At 39.4% G+C, this 5,489-nt stretch overlaps 1 pseudogene; it reads left to right on the forward strand.

The window, feature by feature from the left end:
- The first annotated feature begins 3,633 nt into the window (after positions 1-3,633).
- LOC138145803 (cyclin-Q-like) lies at positions 3,634-4,178 on the forward strand (annotated as a pseudogene).
- The last annotated feature ends 1,311 nt before the right edge of the window (positions 4,179-5,489 follow it).

The raw sequence follows: 5,489 nt of genomic DNA on the forward strand, positions 1-5,489 counted from the left end.
TCTTGTGCAGTTGTTTCAGTCATGTCTGACTCTGCATGAGTTTATTTGGAGTTCTTTTTGCAAAGATACTGGAACACTTTGCTATTTCCTTCACAGCTCATTTTAAAGATGAGGAAACTGAGACAAAAAGGGTTAAGTGACTGGCCAAAGTCATACAGCTAATAAGTGTCTAAGCCAGATTTCAGCTCAAAAAGATAAGTATTCCTGGATCTATACCCCTTACTCTATTCATTATGCCACCTAGGTGGCCCCATATTATCTTATAGGACTTACTCAATAATACGATGAAATAAGTTGTACAGTACTTGTTTTTATAGATGAGGTTCAGGAAGATTAACAATTGTCCTTAGTCACACAGCTCATTAATTTCAGAGGTATACAGTAATCTAGTGTCTGACAAACCCAAAGAAAAACATTTAGGATAAGAAATGACTATTTGACAAAAATTTCTGGGAAAAACTGGAAAGCAGTTTGTAGAAACTAGGTAGAGACCAAGACCTCACACAATATACTGAGATAAGGTCAAAACAGATGCATGATTTAGAAATAAAGGGTGATATCATGAGTAAATTAGGGGATCATGGAATATTTTACCAGTCAGATTTATAGATAACGGAGGAATTTATGATCAAAAAAGAGATAAAGATGTAAATGTAAAGATGTGATGTAAAATGGCTAATTTCATGTTTTTGTTTTTGTCATTATTGTTTAGCTGTGTCTGACTCTTAATGACCCCTTTTGTGATGTTCTTGGCAAAAACACTACAGTGGCTTGCCATTTCCTTCTCTAGATAAGGAAACTGAGGCAAACTCAGTTAAGGGATTTGTCCAGAGTCCTACAGTTAGTAAACTTCTGAGGCTGGGATTGAACTCATGTCTTCCTAACTCCAGGTCCAGCACACTATACACTTAGCCAACTAGCTGTTCCAAATTTGATTCCATCAAATTAAAAAGGTTTTGTACAAACAAAAACAATGGGGCCATGATTAAAATGAAAGCAAGAAACTCAGGAAAATATTTTACAATTTTTTTCTGATACATATACATATGTACAAATATATGTATATGTAAATGCACACACCCAAAGAGAGAGGGAAGGGAGAGAGAGAGAGAGAGAGAGAGAGAGAGAGAGAGAGAGAGAGAGAGAGAGAGAGAGAGAGAGAGAGAGAGAACTTCATTAAATCTATCGGAATACAAGTCATTTCCCAATTGATAAATGGTCAGAAGAAATGAACAGGCTGTTTTCAAAAGAAGAAATCCAAGCTATCCATAGTCATTTGAACAAATGCCCTAAATCACTTTTGGTTAGAGAAATGCAGATCAGAACAACTCTGAGGTATCACCTCAAACCTTGCAAATTGGATCTGATAGAAAAGGAAAATGACAAATGTTGGAGGGGATGTAGAAAAATAGGGACATCAATGCACTATTTTTGGAATTGTGAACTGTTCCAAACCTTCTGGAGAGTAAATTGAAACTATGCCCAAGGAGCTATAAAACTGTAAATCCTTTGATTCAGCAATACCATTACTTTATCTGTAGTGGTACAGTGGTACAAAGAGATGAAAGAAAGAAAGAAAGAAAGAAAGAAAGAAAGAAAGAAAGAAAGAAAGAAAGAAAGAAAGAAAGAAAGAAAGAAAGAAAGAAAGAAAGAAAGAAAGAAAGAAAGAAAGAGAAAGAAAGAAAGAAAAAGAAAGAAAGAAAGAAAGAAAGAAAGAAAGGAAGGAAGGAAGGAAGGAAGGAAGGAAGGGCATATATATATACATATATAATTAGCAGCATTTTTTTTAATGGCAAAGAGTTGGAAATTGAGAAAATGCCTGCCCATCAATTGGGGAACAACTGAACAAATCGTGGTATATGATTGTTTTAAAAATACCATTGCCCTATAATATTAAGGATGAGCAGGATGCTTTCAGAAAAACATGGAAAGATTTATACGAACTGATGCAAAGTGATCAGAACAAGGTGAACATTGTCCACAGTAACAGCCATGTTGTATGATGATCACCATGAATGACTTAGCTATTTTCAGCAAAGCTGTTCTGAAAAAACTTATAAAAAATGCTATCCACCTTCAGAGAATGCACTGATACAGTCTGAATGAAAAACGAAGTATTTTTTTAACTTTATTTTTCTTGTTTTGTTTTTGTTACTGTTTTTTGGTCTGTGTCTTCTGCAACATAGCTAATGTGTTTTGCATGACTGCATATGTGTAACGTATCAAAGTGCTGGTCTTCTCAAGTAGGAGGGAAGTAAGGTCGAGAAAAAATTTATAACTAAAAATTTGTTTTAAAAAAATGAATGTTAAAGGACCCCACCCCCTCGGGCTGCCCCAGCGCCTGGGCTTCCAGCCCAGACTGCTCCTTGACCAGCTCCACCTTCGTGAACCACAGGGCAGGCTCCTGCAGCCCTCGCGCCCCCGTCGGTCCATCCCCGTTGCCTGCCCAATTCACGGGCACAGCCCTCTGAGGCTCCCAGGGCTGCAGCTCGGGCGCGGAGCCGGGAGCCCACCAGCAGCAACTGCAGAGTTTCCTGGGCCACGCCTGGAGGTACCACCACCCCAAAACAGAACAGCATGGCCAGGGCCATCTTCCCGCCCCACTCGCTCCCTCTCCCTTCCCCCCTCCCCCCTTTCTTCCGCTTCCCCCTTTCCTCCTCCTCCTCTCCCCCCAGCCCTGGAAGGACCAGCTCTGACCCCTTCCTCCTCCTCTCCTAGGCAACGGCCACCCTATGGTGTCAGCCCGGCAAAGATTCCGTGAGGGCCTTCACACACTACCTGAAACAACTTGAAGTAGCGTCAACGTGACTTATTCAGTGGATAATGATGCTGAAAATGCAAAATGAATGCCATGCAAGAGTCTCGAAAATATACTTCCAGTCTACCTTCTTCTACCTATGTGATTGTCAGCCCAACTTGTCCAACAATGTTTGTTTCAGGTATCAGAACTGATGTACTGATTCAGTTGCCTGACCATTCAACTGCATGTCATATTCTGGACAATAGGCATTTTCCACCCTTTTTCTACATGGATGGAAATTCCATAATGTACTGGGGCTTGACATAACACAAAATTACCCACAAACAGGAACATCAGAGGAGCTCACTGTTGGCTTTTATTCTGTATAGACCATCTTCCATGACACTGATATGTACCTTTGCTAAGCATCCCTCTTATGTTTTATCCTTTATTTGATGTTAGTAATTAAAGTGATGTTTATCAGTGGTATCTCTGATTACATTCATCAGAAATCTTGTATTAACATACTTATGAGACATTCCTCATTGGGAGAGAGCCCTTAAGTGGTGGCATTCTAACCTGTGAAGTCAAAGGCTTTTTTATTACCCAAAAGAACACTAAATACAGTGGAATCTTGTTTTCTCTGTAGCTTTCAGGCAATTGGGTGACAAGGTATATGGTATTCTGTAGGAAATCTTTTGTAGGTACCGACAGGTTCAGAGTTTTAAGATTCCCATGATATGTGTGTAGATCATTCCTGCAAAGACCTTATAGCACTAGTGTGTGTTTCTTCCTCTTTTCCTTCATCTCATTTTGTCCTTCCTTGTGACTTGAATTGGATTTTTCTTTGTCATTGAGGAACCCAAAAGGCCAGGTATATGTTGGGGGTGAGGATGTTAGCTGGGGAGTCAAGACAGAATGAGAGCATTGCAGAAGCTGAAGAAGTGAGGAAAGAGGGCTACCCAGCCTCTAAGGCCAAAGTCCACTTCAAAGTGACATGGTTCATCATGTAGGCTGATGTCAAGCTAAAGATGCAGTCCATTCTAATTGTCACAGCCTGCACTATTTACCATAATTTTTTTCAGCCAGACCAAATTAGATGTATATGACCCTTACCTCATAGCCATGTCAGTCATGTTACTTGGCAGGTAATGTAGAACATTACCTCAGGAAAAGAGACAGAGTCAGTGTCCCTAATGGGTATTTAAACCCCAAGAGTGAACCTTTGCAGTTAGACCCCTGGTTCAGAGAGGTGAGGGGAAACATTTTTCACTGTGAATTCTTCATGTTGAGAATTTTGCATTTCTACATCTCCTTCCAGCATCCCCACAAACAACTACTTCGCTACCTTATTTCATTAAAGCATGAACTGTCACTGCTGAGCCATCCGAGAAAAATCAAACATTTGCGTTGTCTGAGGACTGGATTTGTCCTATAAAATGGGTCCTAACTTCAAAAAATTGGTAAGTCACAAGGACCAGCTTTGCATTAGCAAAAGAGGAAGAGCTAAACTTGGATTCCTTTCTGCTTACTCTTTGTATCTGTGTTAGATAGCTGAGCAGTTTTGGAGGGCTTGTTTGGATACAAATAGGTACGTGTTGAAAAAGAAATGTATTGTGTTCAATTGCCTTTTGCAACTTGGGAACTTTTTGAAGATGAACCTTTTGAATTTAGTGCAGACTTTATTTAGGCATCTCTTCATTAAAATAAAAGCAAAAATAGAATACTTGATTGTACCCTCTGGGATATCATTTCTTTTTTTTTTTTCTTTCTTTCATTTTAAATAAACATGCTTTACTAACTTCTGGTTTACATCATTCATTTCCCCAAGATTGTGAGTTACAAATTTTCTCCCTGTTTTTCCCCAACCCACCACCCCAAAATAGAGATCCCACTGGATATCCCCTCCTCCAATCTGCTCTCTCCCATATCTTCTCCCATACCCCCTCCAACTTTCCAGTAAGGCATGGTAGATCTCTATACCACAGTGCCTGTATATCTTATTTCCTAGTTACATGTAAAATAATAATAGTATATATATATATATTTTTTTAAACATTCGATTTTGAAACTTTGAATTCCAGATTCATTCCCTTCCTCCCTTGTCACCCACCCTTATTACTGGAAAGATATACAATTTAGTATAGGTTGCTCATGTGTAGCTATGCAAATCATTTCCACAGTGGATATATTGTAAAATACTGACTATATTTCCCTCCCTCCTATACTATCTACTACTTGTTCTATTCTCTACTTTGATCCTTTCCCTTTTCAAAAGTGGGTGCTTTCAACTTCCCTCTGCCCCCCCCCCACAGCCTGCCCTCCCTTCCATCATACCCTTCTCATCCCCTCCTCCCCTACTGTCTTGTAGGGTGAGATACCCTATTTAGTGTGTATGTCATTCCCTCCCTAAGCCAAATTCAATGAGAATAAGGTTGACACATTCCATTTTGCCTTCCTGTTCTTCCCCTCCATTGTAACCATTTTTCCCTTGCCTCATCTATATGAGATAGTTTACCCAATTCTGTCTCTCCCCATCTCCTCTCATTACATTCTTCTCTCACCTCTTAATTTCACTTTTAATTATCAACCCTTCCTATTAAATTGGTCCTGTGCCCTCTATCTATGTATACCTCTACACATGTATACACACTTTCACATAGGTATTCACATGCCCATATACCCTCCTATATAGACATATATGTACGTAGGTATACACACACATATGTGTGTATATATAGATTTTTTC

This window comes from Petaurus breviceps, unplaced genomic scaffold (assembly GCF_028583685.1).
Source record: "Petaurus breviceps papuanus isolate PSGF00001 unplaced genomic scaffold, PetGlider_PUasm1.0 90750, whole genome shotgun sequence".
NCBI classification, from domain to species: domain Eukaryota; kingdom Metazoa; phylum Chordata; class Mammalia; order Diprotodontia; family Petauridae; genus Petaurus; species Petaurus breviceps.